This window comes from Pithys albifrons, chromosome 2 (assembly GCF_047495875.1).
Source record: "Pithys albifrons albifrons isolate INPA30051 chromosome 2, PitAlb_v1, whole genome shotgun sequence".
NCBI lineage: Eukaryota > Metazoa > Chordata > Aves > Passeriformes > Thamnophilidae > Pithys > Pithys albifrons.
This window is the reverse complement of record NC_092459.1, coordinates 82,714,696-82,738,784: the sequence shown is the minus strand read 5'-3', so window position 1 is coordinate 82,738,784 and position 24,089 is coordinate 82,714,696. Positions and strand designations below refer to the sequence as shown.

Sequence of the window (24,089 nt, the reverse complement as noted above, 5' to 3'; positions counted from 1 at the left end):
GAAAACATATCAGTGATTTGATTTAGGGTAAAGGCTTCTTTTAAATGCACCCTTGCCTGCTCCTTCAGACACCTCATTCCTTGCTCATTATTAGATGCCTGCATGTATGTGAATCAATGTGTATTTAAATAAAGCATGGATGGTTCGTGGAAACCTGCATTATGTTAAACATTCATTTACAAATATGATGGTGACATTCTTACAGCAGCCCTTCAGTACCTAAAGGATGTGTACAAGAAAGCTGGAGGGGGTCTTTTTGTGAGGGCATGTAGTGATATTGCAAGAGGGAATGGTTTGAAATTGAAAGAGCGTAGACTTAAATTGGATATTAGGAAGAAATTCCTTACTGTGATGGTGGTGGTACAGTTTGCCCAGAGAAGCTGGAGATGCCCTCACAGTGTTCAAGGCCAGGTTAGATGAGACTCTGAATAAGCAGATCTAGTGGAGGGTGTCCCTGTCCATGGCAGTAGCGGTGGAACTTGATGATCTTTAAGGTCCCTCCCAGCCCAAGCCATTCTATGACACTGTGATGATTCTATTCATGTCATTCTTTGCTGTGATAATAAAGCTGTCTAAAAAAAACCCCAAAACCCCAAAACTAGAAAAGAGAAAACTGAACTGTGAGAATGCTACCTGATGACCTGCTGGTGATCTGGTTGCTGTACTTTGCTAAAATCAGAAGCTGCTTTTTCACTTGTTAGTGGCTATATACCAGGAGGTTGCCACAAAATGGAAGCAAGCCCAGTCTCAAGCATGAACAGGTAATTAGGAAATGGATGGAAAACTTTATTAATGGAAATCAAAACTGCTGCAAAACCCAGGTTCTCAAGAGACTGTCTTGCAACCTTTTTACATTATTATAGGTTTGAGGAATAAAAACAATTCACAATTAAAACAAGTGCAAAACTTCAGTTCATGTTTGTATTACAATGTCATGACTATTGCTTGAAGAACCCTTGCCACATGACCTTTTACAACACTTAAATGTATATATTCTTCTGGAAATGTTTAATTAAGTTATGAAGCTCATTTAAAATATATATTTAATGGGAAAATTAGTACAGTCAGTTTGGATTTCAATTCTTGAGCTTTTATTTTTTAATTTCTTACCTTCCTTTATTCATTTTTAAAATATGTTTGGATCTTGATCAGGCTGTATTTTCTTGTTTTATCTAAGCCTTTATCTATATTAGAGAAACAAATGTCCAACAAATTGCTCTAATAATAAGAAAAGTAAATTGCTCCATCTGTGGCAGGGCCCTGGTTGTCTTACTAGTGCCCTCCATCAGAAGAAAGAACACAGTTTACATTAGGCAGGCAGTGCAGGTGAGTGAAATTGCAGAAATGCTGCATGGCAACTGATGCTCCTACCCCAAAGCCATTGGTCTGCCTACTAGGCCATTTAGCATTCAGGATGGCAAAAACCTGCCATAATCTCTGTGTTTGATGGCAAAATTACACTTTGTAACAATCTCAATTTTCTGCCTTATTTGGTCCTGCTTTAAAACTGTTACCCTTCCTTAAATGTATTTCCAGTGTATCTTCTTTCTCACCCCTGTTCAGCAATCAGATGTATTTCCTCTACATCTCACCTGGTCTAATGAATTCTACTTCTTTTGCTGCCTCCATTGTCTCTCTTCTTACCTCTCAGCTGCTTCTTTCTTCTGCCCTACAACTAGTGGAACAGGGTGCTTTTGGCAGCATCTCTGTGCTGTTTTCTCATGTAGTACCCCATTCCCCAAAGCCTCCAACTTCCAGCACCTCTTTTAACCTTTCCCTACAAGGTAAGCTTCCTGTGCCTATCCTCCATGAAATGCTTCTTATGGAGGGAACGAATAGGGACACTCCTTTCCCTCTGCTGTCAAGTCTGTCACTACCTCTATGAGACTTTGGAGACTGGAAAAGCAGAATCACCTCCCTCATCTTTGGGGCAACTGTCTCACCTAATATCTTTCAGTTTATACATCATCCTTATTCCTTAGGTCATCCAAACATTAAAGTGATTTGCAGTTTTTCTTGGGAGATCCCAAGATATTGTCCTAAGACTTGAAATATTAAAGCTTTTGCACAAAACTTATTGAAGACCCCATGGGATTCCTTTTGTCCGTTGAAAGTGCTCAAGATCTAGACCAACATTTTCCAAATATGATCTGTTTGCAGTGCTATGCTGTATTCTCTGGAATGCATGTCTTCAAAAATGTCGTCCATACTGGTTATGATAGAGGAAAAAGTCTAATGAAAGGAACTTCAGTCAGGTTTGTGTGCAGTGGGGAATTGCTACCAGATTTTTTGGAAGTCAGCCTAGAGTGATGATAATCTCCACATTTTTGTTAATTGTCTTTGCCTTTTCTATACACTTTGCTAATTTCTTAAGCATGCTTTCCATCAACACCCCCCGCCCCCCCCCCAACATTTATAATTTACTCAAAACTTGGTCAAATGACAATAATTGCATGGGCAATTTAACCACATTATTTTGGAGACATTAGAATTTATTGTCTAACCTAATACTGTGGTAAGAGAAAAAAAGAAATATTTGAGCTTCCTGTTAGTAATAGCTAAATTAATTTCAGCTCGGCTGTGGAAATATGTTGAAGAATCTTTTTTAGTTTCATGGTATTTACAACACGGAAAATCAGGATCTAGGTTCACTTTCTTAAAAATGAGTCCAGTGGAGTAATTCAGAAAATATCAGGTGTAGCTGAGAGAAGAATCTGATCTTTGTATTTCTGCTGAATTACGCTTTGGCAAAGAAGAATGTAAATAAATGACAAAACCAGACTCAATTTACTAACAATCTGCATGACACAATTTCCATAAATTGTGCTAATAGAGCAATTTATAAAAATTGTGGTAGTATATTAAGGAGAGCAATTTACAAAATGCATTTAGAATAATAAGTCAAGCATAGTTGGTAATGTAACTGTATTTTCCAAAAGCATTTATGTATAAAACAAATTGACTGTCTGTTCTCATTCACTATATTTTATGTTAATACTAAGTATAGATAAGTGTGAATAATGAAATACTCAGGGTTTGAGGTTTTTTATCTGCAGATTGCATTGATGGTCTACACATATTTTAGAGGACTTACACTTTTCTATGAGAAAAAGTAAAATTCACCTGGACCATTGCTGAGGTTTTCTTGTTTGTGAGAATTACTGAAAATTTTTTTCTGAAATTTTCATTCTGATTTAAAGCTCAGCATATGAGATGAATACATTAGACCTGAAGTAGGCCACCCTCAGCTAAGTGAAATACCTCTAAATCCATTTGGAGTTTAGTTGTCCCTCCCCACATATCAATGAAGATTTAACAGGAGATGTAGCACTGAAGTTTTACATGACTGACACTATGTAAGGATTTAATACAAATCCTTTATAGACAAAATAAATGAAAAGAGTGAAAGATGAGCTGCTTTATTCCTGATCAGGGAGGGATAAGTCTTGTCCTGTAGTTCCTCAGCTGCTGGGGCTGGGCTTTTATGAATAATTGTTGCAGTGTCCCAGGTTGTTCAGAGAGTAGTCCAGAAGGCAACTGCGTTTGCACCCCAAGTACAGGGGACTTCCCTTGTCTGAGCAAGAGATGGCTCCACCTTGCTAGCACTCTGCTGCCTCCTCCTCACTCGCTTTCTTCTCCTGTAGCACCTTCCTGCAGTGTGTGGTGCTCCTAAGCTAACCAGAATGAGGTGAAACTTCTTGCTAAAGTTGGTCAGGTGGTATTGCAAAGCACTATGCTTATCCAGCTGCAGATTTGGCTGATAAAGCCAAAATGAGGTGGTAGTGGGAACAACTCCATCTGCTCCTTTCAAGACATCAGTGTACATGGAATGCTCCCCCAGTGCTTCTGTATAAGGTTTCCTCCTTCTATGAGATCCAGGGTGGCAAAGCTCATCCCAAGCAAGGACTACTCCACGACTTGGGTGAGTTAGGGATTGAAGAAAGGCTTGGACTTTTTGAAAGAAAAATGTAGGGCAGTTGTGGGATTTCCTTTCATGTCATTTTATTAGGCAAAGATAGCAGTACAGAGGAATTAAAACTGGGAATTGAGGTGAGTCAGTGTGTGCACACATGTATATTATAGATATGATGATGTGCTCCAGGGGTGGAGGTGATGGTTTACTGCTTCCCATTCCTGACTCATTAAAGGGGGTGGAAACAAGTATCAAACTGAAAAAAGATCCCCAGGAAGTGCCTTGCATCTCCCTCCAGGGAAACAGCATGCATACACTCTCACTGCTGCTGTGTACTTGCTCTTTAACATCCCCTCTTGGAAGGGAATGCACAGCTCTTTGCATAGTCCACACATTCTGCTATGACAAGACAAATAGTTTAGTTAGAGCCCTGGGCCAAGGAACAGAGATTCACTGCATAATTTATTTGCTTTGTGGTGACTTACTCACCTTTAAGGAACCTTAAATTTGCTTAAAACTGTGCAAGGGATTTTTTTTAATGATAGGAAAACACTGAAACACTATGGGACTAGTCTCCATTCTCACACTGTTCTAAAGAGCTCTATATCTAGCTCTGCCAATATCAAACACCTCAATTTTCAGCAGAAAATTTAATTTAATTCTTTTTAGAAGGTACTGTCATTTAAGCAAGCAAAAGAATAGATGATTAGTCTCTCAGAATTCAGAACAGTGAAGACCGGTATATTTGCACATTCTTTTAAAACACTGCTGTGAGTGAATTTTAAAGATAAAATTTTTAATATAATTTAGAATCATTTGTAAGTCAGTATATATGCCTGGAAGTAATCCTGCTAGACAGTAACATAAAGAGACACATAAAGGCAGTCTTTTTCAAACATAATGTTTGATTCTGTAGTTTGCAAAACTTTGAAAGAATGTTTTTGAACACTGAATAATGCCAATTTAGCAACTAATTATTTCTATGCCTACAAACACATGGCATTCCTGCAACATCTATTTTGATGCCAATTAAGTATCCATATCCTTTTAGAAGCAGTCTTTGCTCTTCCACGGTCTGCAACCTTATTTTAATTTGATTCTTTTCTTCTGTTTCACTTCAGTGTTTAAGAGATTTCTGGGCTGTTAACTTTCCTGTTGTCACTGCCAGCTTCTGAGAATGACTTATAAGTGGATATTCCTCCAGTCACGGCTTTCTTCATGCAGAGTGGTGCATGATGGGGAAGCAGAAATGCACAGCATGCTGTGCACACAGTGAAGTGGAATCCAGCACGAAGGCATACTCCAGCCACAAGGCCTGACAAAGAATGTGAAGATAAGATAGAGTGGGTTTTTCTTATTAACTAAATGCAAGATGTTATCTCAGCATAACTTTGCAGAAAACATAAATATATGGCTGAAGACCAGAGCTTTCAAACAAAAAACCCTGGTACTTTTCCTCTCTTTGACTGTCAAACTGTCTATAGAAAAAAAATGATGTGCATTACATGTTCAGTCAGCATATTATGTTGAGAAAATATATTGTACTGTTACAGTTAAGAGTTTTATTTTCTCTGTGGTGAGACTTACAGAATAGTGTGACTATTAGGGAAGAATCTGATCCAGGAAGATGCTTTCTTCCTAATCACAGAGATTTTCAGGCAATTAATGGGCAAAGCTATCTGAACACCATAAGAAGCTTGGGCATTATAAATTACTGTAAATTCTGAAGTTGTATTAAAGTTCATGTCAAAGTACCCATCTGAAACAAGTGGTGGCCATGGGCAGTTGCCTTAGCATGTCCACAGTTACAGAAGAAGCAACATGAGCATAATGCATCCTTATTTTATAATTGTTTGGAGGAAAGGATGGATATAACAATCTGTATTTGTGGCTTTGTGTGAAAATGAACATGGGCTGGCAAAATTCAAGAAAGTGAGTATTAAACAGGACTAAAGTATTAACATTTCAGATCCATAGATTTGATTCATAATCTTTGTATGGAGGTTGAGGTGCTTGAGACAAATCTTTCTCTTTGTGCTTGGTGTTATTTGATAGAAGCCTTTGTTGATACAGTTCTTGTACCTACAAAACAAATTGCAGATAAAGCTACATCTTTGCACATAGCCTAGGAAATGAGTCAGATGGTACTTGAGGATTTATTTTGGTAATGACATTTGGGTAGACAACAAAGTATTGAGCAGCGGGCACTCAGCCACAAGTCAAAGTGCTTATTACCTATGGATCACCTAAACCAAAGAAATAGCTATTTGCCACTTCTGGGTTGAACACAGCCTGTTATTTCAGTTGGAGATAGATTTGAGACTCAAATGATCCTCAAAGCACTAGATGAAGAGGCAGATTCTTTTACTGGCATAGCACTGCAGTAGCCAGTGTGTCAGTTCAGAATCTTGTATTTACTGTAAAAACATCCCAAGAATTTGTTGGCTCTTGCTATATGAACTATTTATTCTCGAGAGAGGACTGGAAATCCAGCAATGACAAGATATTAAACATACCAAAAGTTAATAATTATTTCAAGTAGTTCAGGTGGGATTTCCCACTTTTAGTGGGGCAGTGAACATTTTTTTATAATCTCTTCTATGAAAAATATTTAATTCAGTTTAATGAATTTTAGTGGGTGAGAAGGAGAGGACTGGTGGATGGTGTGGCAGGGAGTAGTTTTAGGGAGGGAGAAGGACTCACCTTGTGGAAGCATGACCAGGTATGTGAGAAATGCAACCTTCAGTTTGAGTGTACAGAGAGCAGGATAATGTTACAAGGGGACAAAGACTATCAAATGCTGCTCCCATACCATAGATTAGATATCAGAGAGCTTACATGCATGTGATCATAACTGCTTTCAAATAGCTCCAGCCTTTTTTTGGAGAAGACATGAAGGCTATGCTGAGGCAGTAGTTTCCTCTAGCTAATGGTGCTGTAGGGATGCTTTGGAAAAGGGATTACAGATTGATGGGCTATTTTGTTCTCCAAGGAAACATGGTTTCTCCTGATTTTCTCCTACTAAAATGATAAATTAATGGATATGGTGGTAATTGTCGTGGGCTTTTTGTCTAAAATAGTCTAAAATAGTCTAAAACCTGGGCAAAATATTTGTAGAAATTTTCATTATATTGAGAGAAATGAAGGACTGCTTTCTGCAAAGTGTAATAGAGTTGACTGCAGGGGATGAGTGACAATAAACACAGTGGTGTAGATGGAAGGAAAATGAACTCACTCATGTAGCATGGAACATGGTGTTGCCAGATCAGAGACATACACCCTGCTCCCCCACCAGCCTGTTTTTTCTTAACGGAAGAAAACACATTCACAGAGTGTGTATATCCCTAGTTCAGATTAAAAAAAAAAAAAAAAAGAGAGAGAGAGAGAAAGTGCAGAAAATCTGCTGTCAGGGAATGCTTTGTTATGAAGTGCAGAGAAAGTAGATATCTTAGACAGGAAAGTGTCACAAACTTCTTTTCTTAGGTAGAGTGACCAAGGGAAGAAGAGTTAGGAGACCTCTGCCAGATCCTTTAACTCATTGCAAGAGCCAGTGGCATCAATTATATCTCCATAAACAGGTGCTGAAACAATGGCTAAACCAAAACAGGGTGGGATTAAAGTGGAAGGGTGACAAAATTCTGGAGCAAATATACACAGCCAGCTACAGATTGAGACTCTGTAGCAGGTGATAAGAGACAGAGAGGCAGAATGCTGTTCAAGATCAACACCAGGGGTCTGAAATGAACACAATATCCAGAAAACATAAGAGGTTCAGCACTGGGAAAGGAAGAAATCACTACAATAATGTGCAAAGCCTCTCAAGGGGTTGCTGGCATGTGTGACATCTCCTGGATCCTCTGGACTCTTAAACCTGCTCCTTTTCCCTGAAACTCCATTTGTAGGTTCTCTGCATTTGTTTCTGGGATGAGAGCTCCCGAGAGATTTGCTGCCACGCTGTGCCATGAGCTGGTGATGGGTTTTCTGTGCAGCCCTAGTGGTGTGTTGTGTGCTGAGGAAGACAAGGGCATCCCTGATGCTGTGAGCTATGTGTGCAGTCCTGGGAGCTGTGATCACCCATCTCAGCTATATCGGGCTAGTGTTGGCTTGTGTTTCCTATTAATGGAAAGTAATAAAATATTATTATTACAAAAGTCAGGCTCAATGACAGTCTGAAATAATGAGGGAAAATTCTTGGCTGCCTAACAAAGTCCTCTTCTGAATAGCATAAAAGTAATTTTATTTTTGTTAAAGTTTTATTCTGAAAAAAAGATGTGCTCAGGAAGTAGAGGGAATGTATTATTTTGCAGTGCCTCAATAACACATTAGGTTAGGAATTCTTTTTAATTTCTAGAAGAAAAATCTCAGTTCAGGGTTAGAGAAAAACAAACCAATAGCAACAGCAGCAGAACCACTCTGAAATACCACACGGTCACCTTCAGGATTTCTATGCTGTTTTTGTTGAGTAGTGAGCACTTTGAATTTAATTAATCTTCAGCAATCTCCCGTCATTTCCTTCAGCTGTATGTTCCCAGTGTGACTCACTGAGAGAAGTTTCAGCTTTCTTTGGGATATTTTTCCTTCTCTTTTCTCCACACTAAACAGCATTGAAAGTCTACTCCAGAATCAGAGGTTGGGCAGGTGCTGCTGTGGCTGGAGGGGGAGCAGGCACTGCTAGTGGAGCTTCCACAGGAAGTCCTGTCTGAATGCTAGTGCTCAGGGTGGTCTTGGCTAGAGCCTCATTAAATGCAGAGGATGGATTATTGTCACCTTAGATATGATGCTCTGAAGATGAAATAAGTCCATTGACTTCAATCCCATTTTGGCCATGCTTGTTTGCAGAAAGAAGTACAAGGTACATCTTGAGACTGCAAAAGGACAGCAGAGTGACAACAAGCCTGTTTATCAAAGGTTATGGCTGGTGTACTTCTTGGTGCATTTGGTCTTCCCTCTGAATGCTCCTGAATTAACTCTGTGCAGAGGTAAGCCCAGGGTGCTGCCTCACATACTGGTTTCTGGACCAAGCCAACTTTTCTTCTTAAGGAGGGGTTAGTCTGTCTTGACAAAAAGTCACATTCTGCTTAATGATTAAAAAAAAAAAAAAGAGACAGAGAGAAAAGAAGTCCCAGCTTGGTTCTATTTTGTTTCAAACAACTGTAATAGGATTTTATCAGAAGCTAAATCCATCTGAAGAGGCATTCTCCTCACAATTGCAGCTGAAAGTAAGAACCTGCCTCAGGGCCATCAATGAAGGAGTCCTAAGAGTGAGGTTCATGTTCAAGTCAACATGCCAAAACACTGCCCTGATCTGTATGAGTGGGAAGGGTGCAAAATCATCATTACTCAAATTTCCTATATGCTGAACTCAGCCAGATTAATGAACTGACCCCTTTCACCTTGGGATAGAAGGAAAAGGAGTTAACACAGTGTGAAATGAAGGAAAGACAGATGTAAACTTCCCTTTCTGTTGCAAATCTCTCAATGTCCCTTCCCACTAAACGGATCTCCAACATTCAGCCATGGATTTACAAGCCCCAGTCTGCCTCTTTGTCCAGTTGTATTCATGTGAAATAAGTGCTCAATCCTGTAGTCTAGTTACCCTGCTCTTCTGCCTTCTTGAAGGCCAAGTTTCTTGAAAAATGGAAAACTGTGGAAGTTATTGAAGGAACTTAAAGCATACTTTTCAGATGATAACTGCAATCAATAAAAATGAATATTACTAATCAGTGGATTTCTAAGTTATTTCTGCTTGCTCTTGGATGCTGAAATTTTGTGCAGAGTTCAGAGCAGGTCTGAGGAAAAAATCAGGGAATAAAGATGTCAAATGAAGCCAAATCAAAATACAGTTCTTATAAGTGTAACAAGCTAAATTAATTCATTTTCCCCCCATCTTACAGGTGCAGCTCATGCATTAGTGGTTTAGATAACAACATTCTTTTTGATCTGTCCAGAGCTGACCACTTGATGCTATGCAGAGCTGTATGAAACTTTATGTCAAGGGATAGCTTTCCCAAGCATAAAAAGAAAATGTGTTCATACTATCAGTGTTAAAATCCAACCCTGTTTGCCAGTGTACTTGAGTAATTAATTGAGAATCTTACCATCAAAAAAGTAATTAATGTGAAGTTTGTCAGTGTGTTTGCTTAGAGAGGATTTTGTGCCTCAAATCTCCAAACAGGACTTAGAAAAATGGGAAGTTTATCTTCAGAATGGATTGGGGAGCACAGGAGAAAATATAATAACAAGGAAAAAAGGAAAATAACAGAATAAAATTTGCTTCTCAGAATTTATTTTAAATTAAAGCATAAAATCTTGGGAATTGTACTCAAACAAATCTGCCAGAGGACCTGATTAGCATCTTCTGAAGGAAAAAAAAAATCAATTTCTTAGATAATACAGTCAACACATTATAATTAATGCATTTAAATATGTGCATTCCTTAAGGGAAGATACTATGTTAGCAATTAGGGCTTTAGTAATTTTTTCAAAAGAAGCTGCATCACATTATATAATCTTTTAGACTTTGTTATTCTTTTATAAAGAAGCCAGTTATCTTGTTTATGGATTCTTGAGAGTGCAGAGCTGGAAGCATTAAGTATTAATGCAAATGCCTAAAGTACACCACTGGAAATTCAAGTTCCTTCTTTCTTTCTCTTTCTGTATTACTTTCTTTTTAAAAAAACTTGTTTTTGTTACAGACAGAATATTACATATATCTGTGAAAAAACAAGCAAACTTTTCATTTACAGAAGCTATAGACTGAGCCAAATTTTGAACTTCTTACTTAGGCAAAACTCCTGACTAAGAATCTTTCTCTCTCAGGTTCCATAATAAATGAATTTCAATAATAAAAATAATAAATCTGATCATTGGTATATACTCAAATAAACTCTATAAAATACTGAGGATAAGAAAGGGTGCCTCAAGTTACAATATTAAATTCATGTTTAGTGTCTCCTGGTAGTTCACAGAACAAAGCAGAAGATTATTAACTCTGTTCTCAAATAATTTAATATAGTTTTTCAGTTACTTTCATCAGAAGCAGAGTTAGAATAAAAGGAAGAGACTTTTACCCATCCTTTCAGTGCCCAGTCTCTGAATTATATTAGATACATTGCTGACAGCATAGAATTACATCTGAAATGCTGCAAGTAGAAAATGCCGGGGTGGTGAAAACAGACGCTTTGCAAATTTGCACCACAGAGAGTTTTATACATTCACAGTTTTTGGATGGAGTTTGTGAAACAGTCATGCCCATGAGTGATTGCTGGTATCATTATTTGCCCTGTGCTGGCCCTGGCTATGCTGTTTGTTGCCCATCAATCCAATCTGCCAGACAGTACCACTGGAAAACACTAAAAACACAGAAATGTCCACAGATCGGGACAAGTGGGACATCCCCCTGGCACAGGGGTAGGGCACAACTCTGCAATTGCTTGAAATTTCCACAACTGCTGTGACAGGTCCTGGATGAGGAGCTTAAATGTGGGGCTTGCATGAGATGGCATAGGGTGTTTTCTCTAAAGTAAAATGAGAATACTGTTTTCTGACTCAGTATGTCAACTCGGGACTTCCATTTAATGCATTTTAATTAATTTAAACACTCACTTAGCTATGCATTTCCAGTGATCTCTGTAACCCTGAAGATGCACACAGGGGCACTCAGAGATTCTTGGAAAGGAACTGGAGATTCCTCTCTTTCTCCAGGTTGTTCTGAAGTTTTCCTCATCACAGGTGCAACTGCAGAGACTGAAAATTTAGGTCTCCTCATTCAAACTTACACCATAGTGCTAACTCATAGGGTGTAAAAAACCCCACTCAACAGCTTTGAAAGCCAGAGGTTCCAGTTCCTCTTACTCAACTTTAGATGTTCCTAAAGTCAAGGGGTTGAGAGCTGGCTGTACAGTGGAGTTCCTGAGCCCAGGAACACCCAAGCAGCAGCCCCATGACCTGGAAGCCCTCAGCAGCCAACTGGACAAGGAGGGTTTGGTGCTGAGAGCAACAGAGGGGCATTTAAAGAGCTCAAGGGAGTGCAGTGAAGAGGAGCATGGCATATCAGTGAGGCCATGGCATAGCACCTTGCATGGCAGGGAAAGCAGGAAGAGCTCCTCTCTGACCATCTGGGAGCAGCCAATAGAGGTTCTGCTTCATGAGGTGTTGGCTAGAACAGACCACACATGAAATGTTTCTACACCAATGCATGCAACATGAGGAACAAGCAAGAGGAGCTGTTGACTCCCTTGGAGACAGGGAGACCTTGACAAATTAGAGGACTGGGTGATCACCAACCATATGAAGTTCAACAAGGGAAAGTGCTGGATTCTGCACCTGGGATGGGACAACCCTGGATATACATACAGACTGGGGAATGAGATGCTGGAAAGCAGTGCTGGGAAAGGGTCCTGGAGGTCCTGGTTGATGGAAAGTTGGCTATGAGTCAGCAGTGCCCTGGCGGCCAGGAGAGCCAACTGTGTCCTGGAGGGCATCAGGCAAAGCATCGTCAATTGGTCGACGGAGGGGACTGTCCCTCTCTGCTCTGCACTGGGGCTGCCTCACCTTGAATGTTATGTGCAGTTTTGGGCACTGCAATATAAGAAAGGTATTACGCTGTTAGAGAGTGTTCAAAGGAGGGCAGTGAAGATGGTGAAGTGCCTTGAGGGGAAGCCATGTGAGGAGCGACTGAGGGCACTTGGTGTGTTCAGCCTGGAGGAGGGGAAACATCACTGCAGTTACAACTTCCCCATGAGGGGAAGAGGAGGGCCAGTCACGGATCTCTTCTCTGTGTTGACCAGTGACAGGACCTGAGGGAAGGGTCTGATGTTGTGCCAAGGGAGGTTTAGGTTCCATATTAGAAAGAGGTTCTTCACCCAGAGAGTGTTTGGGCAGTGGAACAGTGAAGTAGTCACAGCACCAAGCCTGGCAGGGTTCAAGAAGTGTTTGGATGATGCTCTCAGGCACATGGTGTGACTCTTGGGGATGGCCCTATGCAGGGACAGGAGCTAGACTCAGTAATCCTTGTGGGTCCCTTCCAATTCAGAATATTTTCTGATTATGTGATTCTGTGAAAGTCACCTGAGCTATGCTGTGATCACTTTATAATCAATGGGAAAAGAGAGTAGCTCCAGGAGGGAGATTTATTCCATCCTCATGTAGAAGTAAAAAAATGGTCAAATGAGACACACCCTAAAGGACCTATTTTCTTCCATTGAGTAGAAAGACAAAGATTTGGCTGAGGTGTAGATACCTTTGCTTTAACTGTCTAAGGTTAAATAAGGGGAATGCCATCCACAGTGACTTCAATGGACATTGGATCAGGTCTGCTATGTGTGGTAAAGGTATGCATTTGAAGCAAGTATCATTTGTTCAGATTTACCCTTTTAATACCATGGTGTAGTTTTAATGCTCAGCAGCCTTTTGGAAGAAGTGTAATATGACTGTGACTGCTTTATTGATGAAACTGCAGAGGAGACTTGGCTTAACCTAAACATCAAACAGAATGTAACTCACTGTTTTCTACTTTGGTTTGAAGGTTAAAAGGTTTCAGGGTGGGAGGAATAATGCATAGTATCATTTCCAATGTCCAAAGACCCTCCCAAATAATATAAAGTCCAAATAAAATTTTTGATAGCCATCCAAAGATTAAAAATATTTTACTCAAATTGTTTGGTAAATCCCCTTGTTCAGATCAAAGTCTTGTTGTAAGTAAATTCTTGGATTATTTGAGAGCAAGCACAAAATAGAAATGTTTAAACATCAGCAAATTTGCTCACGGGGAGAATAAATAATGTTTGCAGGATCAGGTTTTTAATTTGAAAATATAATACTATACCTAAGGAAAAAATAAAGGATTTATACTGATAACATTATATTCTCTGGATCACTGTGATGTAAATTCCATTTTTCTTAATCAACAACTACAGAATGGTTTTCTGAGGTAGTCATCATAAATCAGAACTTCTCTAGACAAATACATAAATGAGAGTTTATCTTATTTACAGTAGAGCAATTTTAATCCTTTACATAATAGAATTTTCTTGCATTCTGTGTCTATAATTGCCTTTTCTCTTTTATAGTAGGTAATCAATTACTTTTTATAGTCAGGTACTTTCATTTAAGTGAATTGAAGTTTTATATTGAAGTGTTCATTAGACTTTCCTACAGGTGAGAGTAATTTCTGGCCTTCCTCAAGAGAGGCTGAAAGCTGATGTTTATTGATTTAGGTGTTTCCCTGAATTTAGCCCTGCTTACATACATCCAAATATTTTCAATCAACCTCTTGCTTTGTACCCACAAGCAGACAAGTAGTCTTTCACTGTTGGCAGCTGAGTCAGCTCTTGGTCCTCTTGCGTGGCAGCGTCATGCACCAGACTTCAAACACAATTTGTTTTAAATTGGTGCTGATAAAATAACAGAGTTTGTTGTTGATGGACTAAAATCCCCTGCCAGTCTGGGAGTATATTATGCTCTAAAGGTAATCTAATACTGTTACTGCAGCTGTGTTGAGTGTACATATACACATTTATGTTCCTACAGTGTTTTTGAGGGTATGGAAAAATGTTGTCTCAAAGACCACATTGAGACAGATATATGAATATACATATAACTATATATAACACATATGCATACAAAAATTTTTTATAGAGTCTCCTGTGAAGATGTATTAGTTGGAAGTTCATACTCTCTTCTGTTATCCCACTTTGCTCCAAAGAAAGAGGGAAGGGGAGAAATGTTCTCCTGCTATGAAGCTGTTTCATAGCATCTGTTGCTTGTGAGGAGTCAAGGACTTATGGAGAAGAAGATGAGAAGGAAAGGGAAGTCAAAAGGATGCAGCTCACCCACCAGCCCTTTGGCAGTGCCTGTCCCCAGACGTGTCAGGGTTGTGTTTGCTGAGACTAGTGCTTCATGTTATTGTTGTGTCTTCTCACAAAAGATGCCCATGTTATAATTAGTATAATGTTGCATGTCAGGGCTCCTGGGAGGCCTAGGACCATCCAGTAGTGTTTATGTAGCTCTTGTTGCTAGAACTTTGCATTTGAAGTTAACTGTTGCAGTAAGTTAATGCTCCACAAACTAATGAAAGGCTGTTTTTCATTGATTATCCTCTGAATATTCAATGGGAATGAAGAAGTCGATGCTTTTGCTAGTGATCTTCATAAATTTCTGGAACACAAAGTCTGTTTCTAAAACTGAGAAGCGGTTCAGTTACAAAGAGATTATTACCTCAGCATAGAAAAATGGATAAAACCTGTGTGGAGGTTACAGACTGAGACATAAGTGCTGGTAATTATCTCTTGTTTTGTCAGAAAAACAAGGTCCTAGCCTGACATTTCTGTTCAATACTGTCTTTATGAGGAAGGAGGATATCTATTTCCTCTAGTGCTGTCCTGTTCCAATCTTGCTCAAATGTTCCTTTGCCTGCAAAAAGAGAAACATGAAACTAGGGTGAGATGATAACACTCTCTTCTGACCTTAAAACCTATGAATCTGTTAAACCATGGTGACAGACCAACAGGTCAACCAGCTCTCTTGGGAAGTCTTGATAATGTGCTGCTCTGGGCAGTGAGTGCCACAGGACTACCTATAGCAAAGAAATTCCACCGTGTTGCAGCAACCTGTACTATCACAGGCAGGCACACAGACATGTGAAAATGTGAGCAAAACATGTACTGGAACTCCCCACTGGGAACACTCTTGAATAAGAGGATATAGTTCATGTTTGCATTGGAAAGGAAATGATCTTGATTACTTAAGAGTTTCCTTTAATGAAATCCAACTTAAATCTTACCTACATATTACATCCGTCTTTTTCTGGAGGGTGGGAGCTAAAAAGACAAATCTGTTTGAAGGATTACAAACCAAGTTGGACCTGAAATCTATTTATGTGTTTGAGAGGCTTGCATAGTTTCTTTTTAAAACCAATATTTTCCAAAAAAGAAGTTTTTGAAAAGGTGGGGAGGCAATGGGATGTTGCCAGGCTTTGAGACACCCTGTGAGAGTTTCCTTTAGAAAATCCTCCTTGAAATTTATCCTTACATTCAAAGATCAATAATGACCTAAATACAAAGCTGAGGACCTGTATATTTGGACAAAGTAATGGTTGGTTCCTTCTCCTGTTTTTGTAGTATCAGTGATGTTTTCCCCGAACTATTATATTTTTATATTTATCTGCCAAACCTTTTTAAGCAAGCTTCTCTGATTTGTGGAAATTCATAAAATTTCAGGGAAGCCTGAAATTCAGTAGCTTCTTTTAACCTGGATTGTGATCTAAATCCTAGAGAGGAAGTTCCTTTTCTCAGTCAGGAGCCCAGATTCAAGGAACAGAACAGCTGCTTAAGGAAATAATTGCACGTTATTCAAGCAGAGTGGAAACTGCTTGAGACTTTCAGTGAAAGACACATCTTGCCTAGGGAACTACATATATAGATTTCCTTTATAAATCTTTCCCACACTTCATTGCAAACTAAAATATTTTTCATAGTACTTACAGGTTTGAGTTGTAATTGCATGACCTGGATCCTTGTGGCCATTGACCTTGAAAGTTGCTTCTCAGTTGGAGAACCCATTGCTCAGGCTGGGTTTTGTTCTGTCTGCCCCTTCATTGGCGTGCACAGAGCTGGGGTGTGGGTGTGTTTTGTGGTAAACTCATAAGCCATTTAGCAATTTGATGAGTATTTTGGTGTATCCACTTAAAAATGCCTACACTCTATTTAGAAAGAGAAAATTCACAGTCCAACTTAGTGTCTGTCTACCCGAGTTTAGATCCTGTTTCATTTTATCACTGTCACAATATTGTAGTAAATAACAATAATTTACTATGGTGATACTAGGTTATAATTTACTATGGCTACACTATATATAATTTTACTATGGGGATAATCTGCTCTGATATTTATTTAACTTGTTCCATGTTAATATACCAGGATTTTGGCCACTGGAAATAGAAAACTGCTGTGTACAATTAAACACATCTGCCACATATATGGCTCTAAAAATCCAGGTGACTATTTAATGTCACATTCTCATCCAAGACTTTCACTTTATTGTGCAGTTTATAAAGGGTCTCTCAAGACACTGCTGTGTATTTTTCATTGATTTCATTGTAATAAGATCAATGGGCCATGGGTGACCCAGAAAGACTTTTGATGGTGTTATTTTCTAGGGCATATGTCGGAAATGCATTTAAAATAATGTTAGGTGGTTTCTTTATGACCAGTTCAACAGACAAAACTGAGAATTATTCAAATAATTATGTAAAGTAGATTGCAGTCAGAAATAAAATATTTCCAAACCCTTTGAAAACTCTCAGTTGCGAGTGCAGCTCCTCCTACTGCCAGGTGAAAGAGGTAAGAAAGGAGCTTGTACAGGAGTGATATGTCTGGGTCTCATTCCCATTTTTTCCAGCAGCTATCCCTTGGACCCGCTTTTGCAAAACCTGTGAATTAACACAGGTGCAAAGTGTTGCTCCAAATAATATTAAATGTGATCATTAACTACTGCTGTAAAGAAAAGCAGCCTGGTTGCAATTTGTCTCATGTCTCTTCAGAGAATGAAGGAAAAGAGTGATCCTTATGCTGACCCTTTCATTTGCCTCATCAGTCACAACTGGAAATGAAAATGTCACAACTAGCTCTTAATAGTGCCAGAGATACAACAAACACCTTCTTTTGGCTTCCTTCATCTTTCCCTCTCTGCAGTGTCTTGGTGATACGTGTGCAGAACCAAAGCTATCAGGAGCAGGATTGCATACCTTCCTGGTTTATCACCAGGTTATTGCAAATTGTAGGCCAGATAAAAGCACTATCTATTTTGCATGGCTCACTGCCATGTTAAACGTAATCACATCTGGGATCACACAACCCCATGAGCTCCGGAAGCCTTTACCTATAGATTGTCTGTGGCCCTTTAACATCTCTATACATGTTCCAGCAAAGCCTCCTGAGTGGTTTGCTGGGCTCTTTATCAAGAGCACACAAGAGACCATGCTATTAGGTAAATACATACAGCCATGACCACCAAGAGACACAATGAAATATGAAAGCACAGGAGAGAGAGTAGAAAGAATAGACATGCAGGCAGGTTTACTGCCAGATTTGCATGACATGCCTCTCCTGATGTCTGTGAGCTTCTGGAAAAGGTCAGAAGGTTCCTCCTATTTAGAAACTTGAAGCCAACACTCAGAAAAGAGTGTCTCATAAAGACTGCTGTACAGACAGAAAGAAAGGTATGTTATTTTAGTGAGGAGGTGAGGATTTGGGAGACAGTGGGGATCATTTTAGCTGCTAATAGTAAAAATGTTCCATAGCCAGCAACTCTTGTGCATGTCTTACTTCAAGGCATGGACTGAACAATGTAACTGGTGAAATACTTAGGGTAAGCATTGAAGCCAAAAAAACAAAGAGATGTTTCTGAAAGGCAATGTATGCATTGAACTGGGTGGTGGTGGCGGGGATTTCCCATTATATAGATAAAAATGGTTCAAGAAATGCAAGTATAAAACCAGATTTGCTACAGATTTTGCAGCCATATCTCTTTATTATTTTTGGTTTGGTGGCACCAGAAACAAGATCTAACCTGAAGAAATACAGATGACAGTGAAAATGTATTACCAATTTCAGTTATTGCAGCACTGGGTACAAATTCTTCATAAAAGGACATCTCTACTGTATGACTCAACAGTTGTGCTGAAAATAAATCTGGTTTTTGGGAAATTCTTCTTGATCTGAACAAATATTTTAGGTGATAGGAGACTGCACTTCTTGCAGCAAACAAAGCTCAGAGTTAACTGGGAAGAGAGTTTGAGTAAGCTTTGAGACCTAACTTGAACATGATCTATTCATTATGAAAACACACCTGTGTAAACTTCATACAATTGCTAGTACTCTGAGATCTTTGTTTTTATGTATGAACAAAACAAAACAAAACAAAATATTAAACTGAAAAAATACAAGTTTTTGGGAGGTTTTTTATCATTATTTGATGTAAATGATTATTGCTTGGTTTTGCCAGCTCTTCTATCTGTATACAAATGTTTTGAATGCTCTCATAAACTACTACAACAACAACAACAACAAAATGTTTTAGTCAATTTCTTTATGAATTTGATACAAACACTAGGCACAGTTCTTTACTTGGCTGCTTTCAAGTTATAATCTTTTTTTTTTTTTTGTGAAAATGTGGAATATGAGAAAGGAGGAAAAGGAACTGTTGAGTATCATATCAGCTCTCTACTTGTTTAGAAAAGGACACTTTGATACAAAATAGGAAGAGAACATACAGCATGTTATTGTAATGGTAACAGAAAGAGTAATAGAAATAATAGTAATAGCATTGCTGCCCCCCCCGGCCCCCAGGCTGGAATCCTGCCCTAGTTGTATTTGTTGTACAAAATAGCAGAGCAATTTTATTCTGGGGCACACAATCTTTTGATGAGAAACTTTAGGAAAAGAAAGCAGAGACAAGAATTATAGAGCTTGGGCACCTCATCTGTAACATACCGAATTGTTATCTGAACTTGTAAGGAAGAGTGCAACTTTTTGTATCTACTCTCTGTGGAACTATTAGCTTTAATTTACTAAAAAAAGCATGATGCTCTGGGGGAATTTTCATTATTTGTCTAATTTTAAGGGTAAATTTTATGCATACACAAGTAAAAGCACCAAGGTAATAATTTAGGTGAATGAAAGAAACAGTAAAAAAAATTAAATTCCACTTTCTATATAAAAAATAAAGTTTGTAATTTAGCTCAGTTAAACCAAAGATATTACAACTTGAAGTACAGTACTTTGTAAAAATAATTCATTTAAGTACTGTAAAAAGAACAAAATAAGCGCTAACGTGCATTTGTAGAAACATGATTCAAAACATTTAATAAATGGAAACCCTTCATAAAGTCATAAGAACTCTCTTTTTTAAAACCTCTTTATGGTTTGTTAAAAATAAAAATAAATAGATGGGATGAAACTCTACTGATAATAAAAAAATGTCCAAACACTTAAGCACATACTTATCTTTCAGCACACAGGACAGCCATTCATATTTGGTAAAGCACTTGGGCCTGTGTTTGCTTTCACATATGTGATATGTCAGCTATATCTGTCATATGGGGATATATTTCGAGCTTAAATTTAAAAAATGCATTGAAAGTTAATCATGTGCTTAATGTTTTGTGGAAGTAAGGCCAGTTCACAAGAGAAGCTTTGTCTGCTGTAATATTAAAATGCTTTTGCTGGATACAAGGAGAAAGAAAAGATATTGGAAAAACCCCCTCACTTGCTGAGTGCTTTTGGAAAGCTTTTGAATGGGTGGAGTGGAATAGCCACTTGCTGTTTAGATGATAAAAACTTGGACTTGGGCACACATAAATTCTGAAGATTCAAGACACGGTGAGATACATTTCAGAAGGATTTCCTTTGCGTTAAAATCAAGAATGTTAACACTCACTTTTATTATTTGCTATCCTAAATGAAACTTCCACATAAATGCTTAAGTAAAATGAAAACACTGTGGCTGAAAAATAACTGAAGGTGGACATAAAATACCTGAATATGCAGATACATAATTGTAATTCCAGTAAAGCCAATTATCTTCCCAAATTTAATGTATTTATGCAGAGTGTTGGGTTAGTTCTGTAGATTTAACACATAACAGTGTAAGCAGGAAGTGCCAGAAACTTCTATTTCATAGTGTCTTAAAAATTGCTGAGAAATACAATTTCACTTAAACAAACAAACTTTCTAAAAACCACCTCACAGTGAGGTATATTTAACTTTAAACCACCTTTACAAGTTAGATGAAAATGTATATCCTTTTTAATACATTGTTCAGGGATGGAAGATCACTAAAAACTTTTTATCTCACTATAACTTGCATTTTGGAAACAACTTTTCAAATTTAATTTTTTTTTAGAAATATTTCCTGTAGTGTTGTCTCAGTCTTTCCAAAACCATTAAAATTTTCCATATAAAATTGGTTTACTAGAAAAGAAAATCAAATGTTACCTCTGTGGTGCATAAACTACTGTTACTTAACCAGCTAAATAAAAGTTAAGGAAAATGAAAAAAAAAATCTGTCTTGATCAAAATAGAAGTCTGGCAAAAATATTGATAATAATCATGGTAAGTAACATTCTTACCTGATATCTATAAATATGCAAGCAATATTTATGGTGAATGTTATAATGGTTTATATCATTTGCTTTAAGGAGTGTGAGACAATCTAAACCAGGTTCATCATCACAGATTTGATCCCCTGTGGAGACAATATACATGCAATCTCTCCCCTCATACACCATGTGCATATTCAACTATTGCAGTTTCTAAGGTCATTTTTTGTCTACCTCTGTAGTCTTTAACACTCAAATTTTCATTTTCTTCAGGCACATGGGAAAGGGCAGAAGGTGATGAGAAATAGCATCTTAGAATCATAGAATCACTTAGACTGGAAAAGAGCATCGAATCCAACCATTAACCCTGCACTTCCGAAGTCCACCACTAAACCATGTCCATAAGTACCACATCTGATGTCTTTAAATTACCTCCAGAGATACTGACTAAGCCACTTCCCAGGGCAGCCTGTTCCAGTGCTTGACAACCCTTTCCATGAGGAAATTTTCCTAATATCCGATCTAAACATCCCTTGACACAACTTGAGGTAGGTCTCCTGTCTTGGGTGGAGGTGCCTGTGTGCAACCTCTCCCTTTGCACTCTCCAACCACTTTGGCTGAGAGTACTTTGAGCTCCTTCAGTAGGCAGACCTCAACAACACGCCTATGCTTCATGTACATTTAGGGAGGTACACAGAGAGGATTTTCTACTTGTTTTCTGATGAAGTGTGAGGACATCTTAGAGGCTGACAAAAGCCAGTGTCATGAGCTGGCTGCATAAGGCTTTCTGCAATGCCAGACTCCAGTGACTTCTCATAGAAAGTGTTGTGCTCCAAGTGCATACATTTCTTTCTAAATGGACACGGCACTCCCTTCCTGTGTTCGAAAAAGGTTTCCAAAAGACAATTAACAGATTCTTTCCTGTGCTGTGGTGTTCCCAAGAACATTCCTAGCTATTCCTCTGCTGGGACATGGAGTCCTGCAGGAGGGTAAAGAGAGGAGTTTTCCGTGCCCAACATCGCACAACAGAGTTGTTTGCTGTGGAGTGAAACTTTTCTACCCATTTCATTCTGTGAAAAGACAGGTAAGATAATTATTTAACTGTATTTGCCCCAATTTTTTTCCATGTGTCTATCCACAGCTGCAGAATTTTTTGTCCTTTTCTAATTTCGCATGCAAATAGTTTTGTGCACAGATTGTGAGTAGCCACCTGATATTTAGACTATTGCCTTTCAGCATAACATCTTCCTAAGTGTACTAATCTGATCAAAGACCTGAAATGGAATAATATCACATGGTGCCAAGGACATGTTCCGGTGTTATGCAAAAGACACATACTGCATGGATCAGATTATGTCTTCTTAGGTCATAGTGCAGAAAGAAGGCAGGGAGATGTCTTGATGATATATATACATGTGGAAGGAAGGGCCTAGATTCTAGTTTCTAAATAGCATTTTCTAGTTTCTAAATAGTATTGTTGAAAGTCACATTTTGTACTTGCCTCAGTCAGAAAAACTCAAGGTAAGCCAAGTGCAAAGTGTTTATACTAAATGACTTCTAGGTCTACTGGCAATTTTGGCCTCTCCTGAGGGAAATGGTGGGTGTTGGCAGACTGAAACGTCATTCCTTCTTTATCTGAAACATTAGAAAATGCATCCTGTTCCTGTTGCCTTGGCAGCAGATGCTGGGTGTGTGTCTGTATCCCAGCATATCTCTACTTTTTTTTTTTTTTTGTCTATCATGCAAATAGGTCACCAGGGGGAGGACCATGTCTGAGGGCTGTCCAGAAATAGTCATTGGCAAGGATGGAGTGAATAAAGTGAAGGAATATTAAAGCCTGTGGAAGACACATCCTGAAATTGAGGTCTACCCCTCTGCAGAGCACTTTCCACAGCAAACTGCAAAAGCTTAAATTCTTTTAACTACATTAAAAAAAATGATCGTATGCACAATATTGGGGTTTATTTTAAACTGTCACAGCTATGAACAAGATGACCTAGCTGGTATTCACTCTGTGTAGGTATTGAACTCTCTGGGATGTTATAGATACACTGTATACTGTAATATTTTAAACAAAGTTCTACCATCCTTAGCTCTACTTGGTACTCACCTGCAGTGAGTAAACATGGAATAATTAGTTTCTCAGTGAACAGCACCACTGATCAAAAGCATTTTCTAAAATTTACATCAAATAGAAAAAAAAAAAGGAAACTACTATATTTTTTCTTATCCTAATTCTTCATATAAAAACCCCCCAGTATTTATGCAGCGAGAAGTGGCATAAAATGATACAGAATTTCATTTACCTAGTTGAAGATACAGTACCACATAATTTAAAGATTTATAAAGGACTAAAGTTAGAGGAAGTAATTGTAACCCACTACATTTAAAAAATAATTTATTTTACATGCCAATTGACAGCAGACATTAAACTTCACATAGCAGGATACACAGGGAATATGCAAACTTTATCTGTCTGTTAACTGTTGAACTGGGAAACCAAAAATGTCAAAGGCACTTAAAAAAAGTAAGCAAAAGGTAGCAGAAGAACGACTTGAGCAAATAGCAAGATACCAGCTTAGCTGTTCAAGACAATTTTGTTTTAGATATTCACTACTGGGCCTGATTTCATTTGTGGGCATGGCAAATGGGGCACTAGAAAGCCTCTGAAATTTCCATGATGAACTACAGGTAATAAAAAAATGAGTCCACTAATAGGACTAAGCAACATTTTAGCTTTAAGTTAATACTCAGAAAATAATGTGTGTTTCAGTTGAAATGAAAGTGGGCCTCATAATCAAGGAGGAAAAAAGTAACAACCACCCTCTCTGCAGACCTGTATATGTTGTCTATGTTGCTAAAAACAACAGTGGGAAGAAGTACTGCAACAGTAGGCTATTACTTTCTGGTTTTTGGTTAATAGAGTACAATGTATTTGGAATTCAATCAATAGGTTTTGAAGAGAAAACAGTGCAATTTCCACTTTGAGAAGCTTCAAATAATAATTCAAAAGGACTGTTGAAATTAAAATGCATTAATTTAAAAAACATAATCTAGGCTACCTAAACCAGTAAATTG

The 24,089-nt window shown here is 38.3% G+C and overlaps 1 long non-coding RNA gene across 1 annotated transcript in view; it reads left to right on the top strand.

Annotated features, from left to right (window-relative positions):
- Positions 1-22,009: 22,009 nt before the first annotated feature.
- The window catches only part of LOC139668423 (uncharacterized), a 96,306-nt gene continuing 94,226 nt past the window's right edge, over positions 22,010-24,089 (top strand). The window contains exon 1 of the long non-coding RNA XR_011697055.1: positions 22,010-22,095. This is a non-coding gene — a long non-coding RNA (uncharacterized lncRNA). The remainder of the gene's footprint in view (positions 22,096-24,089) is intronic.